This window comes from Nelumbo nucifera, chromosome 2 (genome assembly GCF_055504915.1).
Source record: "Nelumbo nucifera cultivar China Antique chromosome 2, China Antique-T2T, whole genome shotgun sequence".
Classification (NCBI taxonomy): domain Eukaryota; kingdom Viridiplantae; phylum Streptophyta; class Magnoliopsida; order Proteales; family Nelumbonaceae; genus Nelumbo; species Nelumbo nucifera.
Window position 1 is genome coordinate 93,505,658 of NC_142650.1, and position 17,589 is coordinate 93,523,246.

A 17,589-nucleotide genomic window follows, 5' to 3' on the forward strand; every position below is an offset into this window, starting at 1 on the left:
CAAAAAATGACGAACCCAAACCCTCTAGATCTATCGATCTCACGACCCTGTTTTATTTAACAAAGTAGGTCTCTAAATCAAGTTCAACAACCCTGTTTTGGCCGCAACCCCTTTTCGACTGAGAATCCAAGCAATAGTGAAGAGGAAACAAAGGAGGGAGATAAAACAAAAGGGAAGGAGAGAAGTGTGTGTGAGAGAGGAGCTGGAGGTGGAGGAGGCTAATGTAGCGGCAGGTTAAGGACCGAACCAGTTCGGTTTGCTGTTGAAAGGAAAAAGATGATACGAGTAAAATTGGGTTTTAAAAAGAATATATACATCACCTGTATACGAATTTAACGGAATATTAATGGATACAAATGGTAAAAGTAGAACAGAGGAAGGATACGAATTTAATATTAATGAATATTAATGAACAGAGGAATATTAATATTAACGGAATATTAATATTAATGAATATTAATGGATACGAATTTAACGGAATATTATCGGTAGCTGATCTTTTTGGCTTTGATTTCTATACCAAGAACAGAGGAAGGGTTCCAACAGTAATGGACTGGTCAATAGAAAATGAATCTTGCGAAAATGTTACAATGAGAAACGCGACTACTTACGCGTGTGGCAACAACAGCGGATGTCATAAGTCTCCTAACGATCTTGGATATCTATGCAAATGTTTGGATGGATACCAAGGCAACCCTTATCTCCAACATGGATGCCAAGGTACTTGATTTTTAATATTTAATTTCACCTTCCTGAACTCTGACAGAAAAAAAGAGTCTCTCTAAAAATTTGATCTCCATTAGTCCAATTTTTCATAAATTGTTTGCAGATATAAATGAATGCTCGGATCCTACCTTGAATGACTGCTTACCATCAACGATTTGCACAAATACGGCTGGGAGTTACAATTGTTCTTGCCCATCTGGTACAGAGGGCGACGGAAGACGAAATGGGAGTGGTTGCATCCCTATTCCTCCTCCACCACCTTCACAGACAAAATTTCGAGTGATTCAAGTCTGCATAGGTAATAAAATTTTCATTCCCGATAACATGAAAGTGTTAGTTCAATACCGCATCCATTAGAAAACAGAATTTCCACAAAAACCCCAACGATAAAATGGTTTTGAAAACAAAATCATCCAGGGAGATTGATAAGTAGCAAGGGCAGAACCAACTCAGGCAGCCATGGAGATTTGGAAAACACGACAAAATCATGGTGTTGACTGTTGAAGGCCAATTGTGGTCGTTGAATCTAACGCCCTCCCCTTTTCTTTTACTTTTTTCTACAACAACAATCTGTGTTGTTGCTGCTAAGGATGGGGCCGAGGGGATTTCGCTGGTGTCCGAGGCAGATGGCTCCCACCTGTGAGCAGGAGAAAAATAAGCGTCATAGGCCCTAAGTTTTATGTCAGGGGCGGAGATTCGAATGGTCAAGTTAGCCAAGTGAGAGAAAGAGGGTTCGGAGTAGGCTTGAGACGAGGGTTGTGAGCTTAGTTCTTAATAGTTAAGGAAAGTTCTCATGAAATTCTGAATGCAAAAGGAGCAAGTGAGAGTAAGATCCTTTTACCTTGAGATGAGCACCCCCTTTATAGCTGACCTTGCCATGGAGTGGTTGGAGGCAATTAGAGATGTGCAGCTACGATCCCATCTGGCTGATGCCATGTGGTGTGATATGGGGCCTGCCAAGTACACATGGCTGATGCCATGTGGTGTGATATGAGGTTGTAGTGGTCGAGGTCGGGCAGTGCATTAAGCAGAGGCCTCAACCTTAGTTGAAGAGAGTACTATATAGTTGTGTTGAGGCATCAGATGGCGTGTTGAGCAAAGACCTCGGCTTCAGTCGAAGAGAGTATCATGCAATTGTGTGGAGGTGTCGGTCTTGGCTATTGAGGACTCTTCTTGGCGACTATGTGGCGACTATTTTCTTGTTTGCTTCTCACCTAATTAGAGGATCACGATGGGCCGAGAGCGTAGGATCGTGGCCAGCACGGGTGTGAAGGGTCCACGTTCGCTAGCCATGCCCCGTACGGGTGTCGTCGTCATCCGGAGCGGATCCATGTGCGGGATGGGTGTCAGTGTTAAACGATTGTGGCCGTGTGCAAGACGACATGAAGGGTCATCTAGTTTGGGTTGCTCCTGACCTGGAGTCAATGGGCGGACCGACTTGTTCCTTCGGCATTGTTTCATCTCCCCGAGGTCGACACAACATGTAACACGTTGGTTCAGGCTATCAGTTCGGCAATTCCATGGTCGTTGGATCAAAGCAATCTGAGTCGTGCGTTTTCCTTTAAACAGGTGCGCTGGTTAAGCGAGTCCTCACTATTCGCTCGATCCTTGAGTTCTCGCTTGTGATCCTAAAGACCTCAGCCACCAACCAGAAGTGACGAACATATTGGTCTCTATGACAAAGGATTCAAAATTACCTTGTTTCTTGGTCTCCAGGCATTGAGGACAATTCCTCTTCCATGGCTGGTCTGCTTGCAAAAGTGACAAGCATCTGATGCTTTGTCCTTCTTCTGCCTTTTTGCATTGCTAACTTTCTTTTGAGGTTTTTTCTTTGCCTTCCTCTTCTTCTTGTCCAATTTGCCACCTTCAACAATGGCTATGGGCTCATCCTTCTTTATCAGTTCTTCAGCCCTCTACAACATATTGCTGAGTTCCTGAAGACTAACATTTAGTTTGTTCATATTATAATTCATAATGAACTGATTGAAGGAAGGAGCTAAGAATTCAGGATGACATCAACTTTGGTGACATGATCTATCCCAGATCCAAAAGCCTCTAGTTCATTAATATATCCCATCATCTTAAGACAATGGTCATGAACCAACTGGTTCTTGGATATTTGTGCGGTCATAAACTGCTTTAGGACATTTCGACGAGTAGAACGATTATGCTCTTCGTACATGGTCTTTAGACCATCCAAGATATCATTGGACACTTCGATTTGATTGAACTATTGTTGTCTCTATTTGTCTAAGGAGGCTATGATGTAGTACCGGGCAAGAGAGTTTTTCTCCTCCCATTCTTGATATTCCCTCCTGCGGGCCTCAGAAGCCCTATCACCCGGACAATCCAGAGCAGGGTTCTTAACAACTTTGTTCAATTTCTCGGACGTCAAAACTAGCATAAAGTTACGGAACTAGTTAGCGTAATTTGGGCCCTTAAGCTTATTATCGTCCAACAGTTTAGCAAATTTTCCGTTTGCCATTTCTAATAATAGGCAAAGCAAATATTAGTCCACAACCTGATTTGATTCATGTTATCTGCATAGAAATGACTTTTAATCAATATTCCATTTCCATTTGTTCATCTCTAAGATTTCCCTCCTATCTCAGTGACAGAGACCGCGAACTATGTCTCTGGTAATGTGGGAAACCACATACAGTGCATGGAGCCAACTGTTTCAGCTGCATAGCCCCACCACCTTCTATGAAGGATCATATCCACTCATCTTATGAGATTTTCCTCTAGCCTCTATCAAACAAGGTTCATTGCCATTTTAGGTTAAACCTTTTTGTCTAATAAGTTCTTACCCATCATATTCGTGAACGCCAAGGTATCATGAGAGAGTCTTCCATTTTAGGATAGGCCCCTCCCACATCAGTTTATGATGCCCCTATCATCTAATGAAATAATCCAACTGATCCAACAACAAACGGATAGCCTAATTTTATAATGCATCTCGTCATTACTAAAGGACCCATCTTCATGCTAATGATGGAAGGCCTTTAGTGAGTCATCATATGAATCTCCCTATTACATGCATATATATTTCACAGGAGGGAACAAAATATTATGCCCTAATTTTGATTTAGGTCAAATCAAAGTGGCTCCCACTGACTTTCTCAAAGTTAGATTTAAACGGGCCCTAAACAGTTAGGGTTCCTCACGGTTCCCCTTGGGGAGAAAGCTGATGTAGGGCCCATCAATCAGAGAGATGATCCAATGATCTCATGGACACCATGGCAATGATGTGCATTCAACACATCACGCATCCATACATCACATGCATGAAACAAATTGATACAATCAATTAAAATATCTCTAAAACCCTAAATTAATTAGGTTAAATCAGTATTAGCCCAATAGAGCCCATAACATTATCATATAACATAATCTAGGTACATGGGTTGTATTGCAAAAAGCAATTCGACCCATATAGCTGAATCAGGGCTAATGCTGTTTTAACATATTAAAACTGTGTTTTACAGGGGGCGAATTAAAACTTGAAGTGGGCCATCAACCCTCTGGCCGAAATCAAATTTGGGTCAAAAACACCCACCCCATCGAACCAACAATTTGGTCCAACTAGTTTGGACCAAATCTGGTACAAATCAGCCCAAGTTTTGGTGTCCAGTTCAAGATTTAATTCAAGAATAACGGTTTAAAAAATAAATTAAATCCAGATAATCAAAATTATCAAGAAATGAAATTAGAGGACTGCATTATCATTTTCTTGGACATCCTGCAAACCTACAGAGAAAATTAATCACAAATTGCAGAATTGAAATCTTCAAAATTGCAGATCGTAGAACTTCCTTCTGTGAAATCTTCTTCTCCTCTGTCATGCACTCCATCAATATGTAGATGAAAATAAATATTTCTATTATTACATCACATCGAATTCCTATACAATTTGTCTAAAAATTTTAAAAAATTATTTACAAACCAAATTGAATAGAAAAGAAATAGTAGGGTGCGCAAATCTTGGCACCAGAAAGTTTCGATCTCCATCACACGTGTAGCCCAAATATTCCAGAAACATTCACAGAACAATTTCATAAATATAACAGAGCAATAAAGATTCATTTTCCAGATCATTCACCCATAATCTGGGAACCAATTCCCAGAAAAAATGCTAACCGCGCAAATCCGATAGAACGCCTTCCACCCATTTGCGCAGATCCAGATCTGATCTAATTTGGTTCAAGATAAGCACCTGGCTCTGATACCAATGGAGGGATGGGAGATCCATCATATGGATGGCCGAACCTTGTGGGAAAGTTGGGCAAAATTTTAAAAATTCCTTTTCTCCCATCCGGGAATCACATTCCCAGTTTAGAAAGCTGCATTTTCAAGGTTCGTTCTTGTAACCAAACTGGACCAAATTTGAAACCAAAATTAGAGAGAGGTATACCTGATATGGAATCCACACAAAAATGCTCCTCCAAACGCAGGTGTTCATGCCCAAAGAGTGTACCAAATCCTCTCTTCAATGAAGATGACACAGCTTAGGATGCGGCAGGATCAGCAAGTAGTTCTTCACCAAGAACTTCTAATTCTTCAGTAAGAATCGAGTGGGGTAGTGAATGCAGCTTCAAAATTGTTTCTTCTAACAAGAAACAATATCAAGATCTAATCTTGATTAGTTCCAAGAAAATGGAGATCGAATAGGGTAGGGCGGCAAGAGGAGGGAGAGAAAGAACTGAAGACAGAAGTAGTCAAACTGTGTTTTCTATGATATCAGTTTTCAGGTCCACCTTGCTCTTTATATATAGACTTAAAGAGATGATCTCCTAATCTGATTAGGAGTTTCTTGATCCAAATCTTTATTTGGATCTGAACTCTTTAAGTGATAAGGATAATCCATTATCGTATCTATATATCAAGATCAACAACTCCTAATCAAATTAGAAGTTTCCTGATTCAAATCTCTATTTGGATCTGGACACTTTAAGTGAATAAGAGTTATCCTCTTATCCTTATCTGTTGATCCATACCCAGATTTGCCCCTATTTAATTAATCAAATTAGCCCAGTTGGAAATGGGCTATAGGCCCATTAAACTTTTAGGCTCACTTCCTTTTAATGCTAGCTAGCTTGTCTCTCTTTGTATGGCATGGGACCCTATCATTGACATACACATCAGCCACATGGGCTTAGCCTAGCCTCTATCACAAGGCCTGGCCGAATTCACTACTGAATACAGTGACCCCCTAAGTCCATCACCATGGGCTCTTAATGGGCCCAATATTTACACTAAATGGTCATTGGGTCTAGCCATCTTATGAAGGCCCAAGGACTGTCCCAACATACCCAGGTTTTGACCCCCGCTAAGGATCTCATTGATTGGCATATCAAAGATAGCCCAATCCAACACCTAGTGCAGTACCATAATTGAGTCTAGGAGTGAGATGTAATATTCTAGTTTTGCCTATGTATCTCCAAGGTCCAGGGCAATACTGGAATTTGGTCCGATTTAGGGTTTCAAGAAAACCCATACTGCATGCACCTCAGGTCTCACCCTAGTAGCTGAGACAAGCCACCCCAACCAATAGCACATTAGTGTCAATCTTGGTAGGATAAATCTCCCTAGATCTATCCAACGACTGTGAAGATTCTAAACTAACGCGAGTCTCATATGTGTCCAGTTTAAGGGTATTACCACAATAACATGAATCAAGTATGTACTTTATTCATTTACAATAAATGTCATAATGGACATTAAGCTGATTGGAGCTATACACTATCTAACACTTAGTGCTTGCTCAATTTTACTTTGTTTTTTAGCTGATGGAGATTTTTTCTTTGTGTTTCTGCAAACACCTTCCTACACTGTTGGCCTTTGTGACAAAGTAGAGGTTCTACTGTAGTAGCTCCAGTCCTCGTAAGAGGAGAACAAATAGCTGAAGCGTCAGCTAGCTGAGGAGCAGGCCAGTCGAGAGTCCTTTTTTAAGGTGGCTCGTAGGGAGCACGATCGTTGAAGAAGCTCAAGGCCTAGGTGACAGCAAAGAGGGAGCAGTTGAGGGCTGAAAGGATTTCCTTGGACGAGGCGGGGCAAAAGCTTTAGAAGGCAGATCATAAGCTATAAGTGGCCTCAGTTCAAGCTGTGGAGGAGTATAAGGCCTCTAAGGCCTATAAGGACGAGATGGCCTAGTTCGGTGTTGCTCCATACTTAGAGGGCATCGAGGACTCCAAGGCTTAGGTGCTGGCGCTTCTCCTAGACTTTGATGTTGGCCAGCTAGGGCAGCCTTCAAGCCAACAAGCGGCCAAGGTGAAGGGGCCAGCCGAGGGCTAGGAAGGTGATGAACAACCTACTCAACAAGAGGTGGCCGATGACGAGTGTGTTGATGTCGAAGTTCAATGAAGGCATTTGCATAGGGGTGAGGCTTCCACTAGACATCCTTTTGCATCTTTTTTGTCATTCCTTTTGTAAGGGAATCAACCTCCTCGATTAGATGCCTCTTTTTGAAAAACTCATAACTCCTGGCTTAGCTACTCATGAAGGCATTCCTCCATAAGGTTGTCAAGCCAAGGCCAACTCTCATCGCCGAGGTCTCGGTACCCACTTCCTTCGCGAGAAATAAGGGAGGTGGTTGCCTTAGCCTGCCTGGTGTATTCTTCTTTAAGGGTTTAGAGTTTGGACTCATGTGTGGCGGAGGCCCAACGAATGGTGTTCAGTCGAGGTCGTAGAGTGACTTTGCCTTAGTAAGGTAGCATTGTTCATTTAGTGTGTTTGTGCATCGTGTTTTGTGTTAAGTGGAGGGTCGATGTCAGTTCTTTGGCTTACACAAAGACTTGCTCCTTTGGAGGGTCTTTGAGGCTGAGGCTGTTGTCAAAGCCCGCTCATTAACTTTAGTCAAGGTCCCGCAAGCTTTGGCCTTAGCTAAAGAAGGTGACTAGGCATGTGACCCTCTAAGAGTCGTGTTCCTAGGGCTGACATCTAGTCTAAGCGTATAACCTTGGCTAAGGTTGTGTACTATGGCCGAGGGGTCCTAGTGATTGGAAGAGACAAGAACGTTAACACTAAAGTGACTCAAGCCAAGGTGAGAGGAACTTGCATACTTTATTCACAAAGTTTCCACTAGTCATATTTACATTATTGACAATACATTTAGTCCTCAGCGTTCTAAGTGCGAAGTACTAGTCTTCCACTCGAGTGCAGAGTGTAGGCGAGCCGAGGCTTCTCATCTCCTTTGGTGGCCTGGCTGAAGGCTTGGATGAAGGTGCCTTCGACCAAGGAGTTTGTTGACATTGGTGCTTTCATGGTGGGCTCGACCTTGCTCATGTTGTCTTCTTAGGCTTGACCTTAACTTGTCGGTTCATCCCTAAGGTCGATCCCCTCCTAGCGGTAAGGCTCCTCAATTCTTGCCTTTGAGCATTGTAGCATAGCACTATCTAGCCACTTGTTGGTCCCCCTGACTACTCCCACGCCATGCTCAGTAGGGAACTTCATGGCTAGGTGATAGGATGAGACGACCGCTTCTCTATTATGGCATTATATGGGGAGCCTATCTTCATGACCAAGAGCTTGGTCATTCGGGTGACCTGTCGAGGCTCGGTCCTTATTGTAACTAGCAAGGTTATCCTCCCCTTGGGTTTGATGACTTCTCTGGAGAACTTGACTAGCGGCATGTCCATATGCTACAACCGATTTGGCATCATGTGCATCTTCTCATACATGTTGTAGAACAAGATATCATCCAAGGAGCTGCTATCTAAGAGGACTCTCCTCACCACATAGTTGGCGATGGTGATAGATACTACCAACACGTCGTCGTGGGGCAGTGAGATCCCTTGCAGGTCATTGTCGGTGAAGGAGATGGCATCTTTCGGCCTCAATCTTTTAGGCTCCAGGCTTTGGATGTTAAGTTGCCGAGCATATGACTTTTGGGCCGAGGTCAATGCTCTGCCTTAGTCTGATCCCCTAGCGATGACATCAATAACTCCAGCCAAGGGGTGATGGGCCTGGGGCCCAGCCCGCTGCTAGCGTTGCGAGGACGAGGTGTTGGCATCGTCTTTGACATACTCTTTTAGGTGCCTACGACAGATGAGGGACTCGATCTCATCATGGATTTCATAGCAGTCCTCAGTATTGTAGCCAATGCCAAGTGGTACTTGTAGTACTTCTTGGGGTTGCTTCTTTTGGGATTACTTTTAATCTTGGCTGGCCACTTCATGTACTCCTCATTCCCAACTTGCATTAGTATATGTGTTTGCTGGCCACTTCACTACATTTGTTGGTGCGGTCATGGTCGTGACCTCCCCTGTCTTTCCTTTTCTTGTCCATGGCTCCTCGGTCAGACTTGGCCTCTAGTTTTAGAGGCGCTCACTGGCCTTGGCCTTTGTGGCGGCCATGTACTTTTGTGCTTTTTTTAAGAACCCGGCCTTGTTTTTGGACGGAGTCTTGGAAATGGACCATTTAAGGGGTCTGGGCCGAAGGCCGTTGATGGCCACATGCATGGAGACCGAGGGGTCTAGATCCCTTACTTCGAGCTCTTCCCGCTTGAACCGGTCAATGTATGCATGAAGACTTGCTTCGCACTTCTGCCTGATTGACATAAGAGATATGACGGTCTTTTGGCACCATTAGCTGCTAATAAAGTGGAAGAGGAAGAGATTGGCAAACTGGTCCCAGAAGTTGATGGACTAAGGGGGGAGCGTGGAGAACCATCTGTGCGCAACTCCCTTGAAGGTGGTTTGGAAGGCTCGGCACATCAGGGCATCAGAATACCCATAGAAGAGCATGAGTGCCCTGAAGCTCTCCAAGTGGTCGTCTAGATCAATGCTCCCATCGTAAGTCTCCAAAGTGGGAGCCTTGAAGTGAGGCGGGAGCTAGTTTAAGGTAATGAAGTCGGTAAAGGTGTCCATTCGAGTGGATGAGGGTTTCTGACTAGTAGAGACATCACCTTGACCCTCCTTTACCTATCGGATTTGATCTTGGATGGCGTCTATCTACACCTAGAGGTTACCGAGGCATCGGTCGATAGTCATCTGGACCTCGTTCATGTTCTTTCTCACGCAGAATGGGTTGGCCCTATTTTTGGAGTGCTTGGATGCTGACACATCCCGAGCCTTACGAGCTCAATGATCCTTAAGGAGATTGCGAAGATATGACACTAGTGGGGGAGAGGCATAGCATTGGCCTCTAGCCCTTAGTAGAGGACTGTAGTGGCTAGAGTGTACTTCATCGTTCTGATTGCTCTCTACATGGTGGTGGTGGTGGCAGTTGTGGTCTTGGAAATTGTCATGGAACCTTACTAGATTACCCCTTCGACTAGGGAGCTAAGAGGTCTTCGGCGGGGGCTTGCTGGCCCGTCGGCTACTGTTATTAGACGTTGAGGGGTCGACCTTTCTGGGGTCGATCGAGTGCTGGACCAGTGGTGCATGAGTGGAGCATCCACTATACTGCCCTTGGCTCCCAATAGGGTGGCCTCTTCTTAGATGCCCCATCTCATCAAGTCTTTGGGCTAGGTTGTCTAGCCTGTCGAGGACCAACTTGAATTGGTCCATAGTGACCAAGTTTTGAGCATTGTGTGTGTGGTCTTGTTTATCGGCCATATCAGATGCTTAGTTAATTAAATTAAATTCTTTCTATAGAGGGGAGTCTTAAAAAATGTTTTCCACAAACGGCACCAATTGTTGCTGCCAAGGGCAACAAGGGGATTTTGTTGGTGCCCGAGGCCGATGGGTCTGATCTGTGAGCAAGAGAAGAATAAACGTCAAAGGCCACGGGTGTTATCCTAGGGGTTAAGACTCCAACAATGAAGTTATCCAAGTGACAAAGAGAGGTTGGACCAGGCTTGAGACAAGGGATCAGAGCTTAGTCCTTAATAGCTAAGGAAAGTTCTTTTGAGATTCTGAATCAAGAGAGCAAGTGAGAGCAAAATCCTTTTACCTTGAGATGAGCACCCCCTTTTATAGTTGACCTTGCCATGGAGTGGTTGGAGGTAGTTAGAGATGTGAGACCAGGATTCCATTTGGCTGATGCCACGAGGCACAATCAAGGCCTGCCAAGTACACCTACATCATGAGTATTTCTTTAGTCTCTAGCTAGCACGCTAGCACACGTTGTATACTTGTATTCACTCTGGCTACTACCCCTGACCAGGAACAACGTATATCCAATCAGAAGTTCAGACAATTCTTTTATTTGATTGATCATTGATGTACGAAAACCCGGACCAATCGCAATCAGCCTAACCTAGGCCGGTTGGAGGATTATGATCCTATGATCTGGGTGAAGTCTCCTACCCCCAAAATTTCATTTGGGAGTTGGAGGTTAATCAACTTCGAGATGAAGTAGTAGCAAACAATAAAAGAAATGTCCTGTACTTTTTTAACATCCCCATATTTTCATATAGTATTGTTAAAACCTACCCTCTAATTTCTATATCATTAAAACACCCTTACAATATGCAACTTAGTTAATTGAACTTTTGTTAGGAACTATTTATGTTTTTGTCTAGGAATGATCACATGAATATTTAAAAAAGAAAAACACTCCTACTTAGGGGTGAGTGAATGAAAAAGTTCTATCCGGTATTTAATGGACCAACCTCTAACCACCCTTGAACCTAGGGGTGTACAATTGGTCGGTTCAATTAAAACTAAGGACCTAACCGACTATTTGGTTTGATCATTTTCTCCGATAGAATTGAAATGACCATAACTGAATCCAGATTGTTTTGGCTCGTTTGGACCCTGATTCCACATTAATGTAAACATTCAACAATTAATGAATATTTAATAATTAACAAGTGTTATTAATTAAAAATCAAAATGGCCTCAAAGTCTAATAGTTGTAATTAATTAACTATTATTAATTAAAAGTTAGAATAGGCCCAAAGCCTAATGCCAATGGGGAATTGCCAAATTGGTTGTTATTGACAAATAATTAATAATTACTCCAGGTTTTAATTAACTATTATTAATTAAACGTTAGAATGGGCCTAAAGCCCAATTGGTCATTGGGAAAGATAATAATTAATAAGCATTAAACATTAAATGGAACATTAAATATTTACTGTACTTTATCAAATAAAAGCACTAGTTCGGTTTGGTTGAAAATCTCAGCAAAACCCAACAAAAACCAATAGCGAATTTTTTAAAAATATAAAAATCGAACAGAACCAATACTCGAATTAACCGAAGCAAACAAACTTATTCGTTTGGTTCAGTTCGGTTTTTGGTTTACCATCTGAATTTGAACACCCCTACTTGAACCAACCCTACCTAATCTCTTATCGGGTAGGGTTTGGATCCAAATTCTTAGAACCTACCCCCACCCAGGTCTAAGGGTTTATCCTACCCAAACCAACCTGAAGAATCAATATTGAAATTGGAATTACCTTGAAATAAATTCCAAAAATATTTTAAGAATTTGATGATTTGAACTTAAGCACTCATGGTTACAAAGACCATGATCTCACTTGACCATTGAGCCAACTAAGTGATTTGATCATTTTTCTTCAATTTAATATTTGATTGTGTGTGATATGAGAGTTTGTTAGATGTATTTTTGGAATAAAAAACCTAGATCCATACCGTTTCACATTTTCTACTCATTTGAAGAGGTCACATGCCCATATCCACCTACAAAATACAAACAATTCCTAATGATATGTCAATTAAGTATAATTGCATATTATAAGGGTGTCTTAGTAATATGCAAACTAGAAAGTAGGTTTTAATAAATACATCAATTATAGGATGGACAATGTTATATGGTCAATCTAATGAATGTGAAATGAGGGAGTTGCACTTGCTCAATTGCTCTTTACTGGAGGTAGATGCCCATCTTTTGGCATCTTATGACTTTTGCCTTTTGCACCACTAGTAAATGTTCACACGCATTGAATGTGGAAATATGATAAAATTTAAATTTTCTTATTAGAGATTATATAAAAAAGATAAATAATTAATCGAAGCATAATGTAATTGATATCATAAAAGTGATACCAATTAGGTCGTTATCATCATCATCTAAGAGCCTTGTCCAAACTATATGGGATTAGATACATGAATCCTCTTTCACCATTCAATTCTCTTAAATGCTATACCCGTTGTTGAATGTATGGGAACTTATATAATTTTTTAGGACTTCCAAATAGGTCATTCTCAATTCCCTCGACTCTTCTAGCCCCCATAACATTAAATTCATCACCTTCTTAAATAGATGTTATATATGGTTTTGCGTGTAAATGATCAAACTTTAGGGGTAAGCATGGGTCGACTCAATTTAGTTCCATGGAAGAACCTTGAACCTACTCTATAGAGATCAATTCTAGGTTTTTGAAACTGGAACCTACCCTGTGAAGGTTGGTTCTAGGGTCGGCTCTAGCCTTGGCGGTTTCGAGGTTAGTGCCAAGGTTTACCCATGGAACCTGTTCTTTCTTTACTCTCCCCATTAAAAAAAAATTAAACATGTCCTTTAAAAACTTGGTTTTTAATAATCATAATATATAATTTAAAATTTATATTATCTTTATTGATCAAATCGAGTAATTTAATATGTAAATTACCATAATGTATTAATATATGGTTCAAAATTTGTCATTATAATTTAAATTTTGTAAATATTACCTTTTACATTATTTATTAAATGCATTCAAATATTAAAATGAAAACAAATGATCAAATCACTTAAGTAACATGATGGTCAAGTGAGACCATGGATTTTGTAACCATGAGTGCATGGATTCAAATATTCACATCCTTAAAAATATTTTGGGGTTTATTTCAAGGCAAGTTCGGTTCCAAGGTCAGTTCAACAAAGGCTAGTTCACCAGGTCAGTTCAGGTAGGATAAACCCCTATACCCTAGAACTAACCTAAGTGGGGGCCGATTCCAAGAATTTGATATCAGACCCTACCCTATAACAGAATGGGTAGGGCCAGTTTAAGACTGGTTCAAGATCGGCTTGATTCGATTCTAGGTAGAACCTACCCATTTGTTCATACCTAATTAAACCATCTTAATCTACTTTCTATCATTTTCCCCTTTTGGAGCTAATCTTAGGTTCCTTCATATGCTATCAATCAAGTGGTATTCATTAAAATTCATTGGGGGTATGATCGGTTAAAACTCTTTTGGTATCATACCTTTCATAGATATGAAGAACATATTCAATTTTCTTTACAAATTTTATAATTTTTTATATTTTGTATTCATTATTTATTTTATGGCATAAGAAGTTAAACTTGTTTAATGGGGAGGGAAATGCAATTGCAATTGAGTTTTATAATATTGGTTTTATCCCATGGTCAAATCAACTATTTAATTTGGTTAACCCATCACTTGACAATGATTCTGGTTCCATTTACCACCAAACCACTTACTTCCTTGCAAAAGACCTTTATTTGATTAGCAACATGGTGATTTAATTGAACCATTTGACGTAGTTAGTGGGATAACCAATTAGACATCAAATTTTCTAATTATTGTATTCCACTTCTATCATTAATAAAAACAATTCGTATTTGCTACACTTCGTTTTTAATATGCCATATATATAATGTTAGACATGCGCCCAAAATTGTTCTATTATATTTTTTGTATTTTTTATAACTTTTTGTATTTCTTTATTTTAAAAAATTTATTTTTTAATTATGACACCATGGGTTAACCAATTTGATCCAAATGGTTGAACCACAAACCTACCACCTAAATAGAAAATGGTTTCATTTTTTATTGATTTTAAATTTTATATTCTATTTCCATATTTATTTTAACAAATTGATTTTAAATTTCATATTTATCATATTTATTTTTTGAGTTGCCATTGTATGACCTAGGTTTTTGCCTACTCGATTTGGGCATTTCTATTAAAAATACTTCCTTTCTTCTATTTTAATAAAGTTTTAATTTATAAAAATGTATCATATTTATGTTTAATATGATGATATATAATAATAGTGGTGCCCCAAAATTTTGTACAGATTTTCTTTATTTTTTTATGTTGTTTGTATATTTATTTATTTTTAAGTTTTATTATTTAATTATGGCATCATGGGTTGACCCATTTGACCTAGATGGTTGAACTACTTACCCACCACCTAGATGGAAAAAAGGGTTTAATTTCTATGGTGATTTTAAAAATATAGGTTTTTATAACATGAAAATAATTGTTTATATACTTAAGTAATGGAATGTAATGATAAAAAATACCTTAAATATATGATTCAGAGAATAGGAGTTAATACCTTAAATATAGAATTTAATGAGAGAGAATTGAATGAACTGAGTAGTAGTATTGAAAATATATTTTTTGCCCCCAAAATAAAGAATGTCCAAATCCAAAATGAGTGTTATTTTTGTCTAGAGAATTCTAAAAATAAATAGGAGTTATTTTTGTCCCCAAAATAAAAGGTGTCCAAATTGCATTTTTGTGAATTGAATGAACTTAATAATGGTATTAAAGTTGCATTTTTGTCCCCAAAATAAAAGGTGTCCAAATTCAAAACGAGGGATATTTTAGTCACAAAAAATTTCAGAAATCTCAGGCCTCATTCGTGCTTTTTATAGTAGTATAGATATAGATAGATATAGATCTATAGAGGATGCTCAAGTCATTGTCTCTGAGTGTTCTTGATTACCCCTTTTGCTTAGGTCTGATTTTATGGTGTTGTATTTTTCACGTTTCTTACTATTTATTTTTCATGATTTGATTGTAATATGAGCATTTATGAATGACTCTAACTAGGGCCTTTATACATGATTTGATTGCTTAGGTTGCTTCTTGATATTTCTTTTATACATCATACAACCACTCTAAACTTTTATGGCATGCATGCCATGCCATTATGCACATTTTTTGTTCAAAGATGTATGTGTGATCAGAGATTTTTAAACAAAGTTCATACATAGGCTTTGTTGCATTAAAATCTTCTATTTGTTAGCTTCCTCTTACTTATGTTATCCATAACTACTTAATTTCCATGGGTCATGCAGGTATAGGTTTAGGTATGGTGCTACTTCTAGCTAGTTATTGGTTGTACAATGTTTTGAAGAAAAGACAAATAAAGAAACGCAAAGGAATCTTCTATAAAAGAAATGGTGGCATGCTATTAGAACAACAAATTTCATCAAAAGAAGGCAATGTTGAGAAAATAAAAGTTTTTATGGTACATTAATTAGCAAAGGCAACTGATCAATATAATGAAAATCGAATTCTTGGTCAAGGGGGACAGGGTACAGTTTATAAAGGTATGCTATCAGATGGAAGAATTGTAGCTATCAAGAAATCCAAGATAGTAGACGAGAGTCAACTTGAGCAATTCATCAATGAGGTTGTCATACTTTCTCAAATCAATCATAGGAATGTGGTTAAATTGTTGGGTTGTTGTTTAGAGACAGAAGTTCATCTACTGGTTTATGAATTCATCTCTGATGGAACACTTTTCTACAATATCCATTATCAAAGTGAAGGTTTCTTGTTAACATGGGACAATCGCTTAAGAATTGCCACAGAAGTTGTAGGAACAATTGCTTACTTACACTCAACAACTTCCATACCAATTTACCATAGAGACATAAAGTCTTCAACCATCCTCTTGGATGACAAAGGTAGGGCTAAGGTGTCTGATTTTGGGACTTCAAGATCAATTGCAATTGATAAAACCCACTTAACTACCATAGTACAAGGGACCTTTGGATATTTGGATCCTGAGTATTTTCAATCAAGTCAACTCACAGAAAAGAATGATGTTTATAGCTTTGGGGTTGTTCTTGTGGAGCTCCTAACCGGGGAGGAACCATTTTCATTCACTAGACCATTAGAAGAGAGAAGCATAGTCACACATTTCATTTCTGCAATAATGGAGAATCGTCTCTTTGATATTCTTGATGCTCAAGTCTTGAAAGATGGTAGAGAACATGAACTCTAAAAGGTTGCCAACATTGCAAAGATATGCTTGAGTTTAAATGGAAAGGAAATGCCAACAATGAAAGAAATTGCATTGGAACTCGAGGGATTGAGGAGGTCCGAAGGATATTCTCATGTTGAATGGAACATTCAAGAGGTGGAATGCATCATAGATAAACCTATGGGCCTTTGGGATACAGGTTCAACTTCAACAGGATGCAAAAGTATGGAAACAACAAGTTGATGAACAACCATTACTGCAGAATCCATCCCTCTAGTCATATTTACTAAGATATAGATATTAGAAACTTTAATTGTTGCATTCTAACGAGTATTGCATTTGTGTTGTGTGTCCTCTCTCATGCTTATCAATACCCATATGTCCTTGCTGTTTCACCATAAGTGTGTTTTATACATTTTAGTTATTAATTCACAAATCCAGCTAAATAACTAATGGATTTCTACTTGGTTGAAGGAAAATAAAAAAGTTGACTATTAGCATAATTAAGTTGACAAATAAAGTTTAGGGGGCATGAAGGAATAAGATGAATTATGAGGGTTTTATAGTAGATCCCTCTTTGATCATTCTGCATCAATCCAAATACAGAGACTTTGGATCCAAACCATGGAAATGCGAGCTATTTGTAGTATGGTCACAAGACCACATGTAAACCTTGCTCTGCTCTGATCTATTTCAACCCCTGTTGATTCTCCATTCATTTTGTACTATGTAATACTAAAAAGGAAAAAGGATAAAAACCCAAGCCTCAAATTTAGTGGGCCACGCACGGAAAACGTTGTCAGATTTGCTAGTGTTTTAGGTATCTGTTTATCTTAACTTGAATTCTAGTTTAATCTTATTGAAAGTGATTCACTATGGATTCACCCCATATACTTGAACACAATCCAAATTTTGATTAAAATCTGATATATCAATAGAGATAAGATCCAACTTATATTCAAATACAGGCGAATCTAATGTGTAATCTACCCATATTCGAT

At 39.3% G+C, this 17,589-nt stretch overlaps 1 pseudogene; it reads left to right on the plus strand.

Moving 5' to 3' along the window:
• The first annotated feature begins 548 nt into the window (after positions 1 to 548).
• On the plus strand, positions 549 to 16,831 carry LOC104612029 (wall-associated receptor kinase 5 pseudogene; annotated as a pseudogene).
• Positions 16,832 to 17,589: the final 758 nt, after the last annotated feature.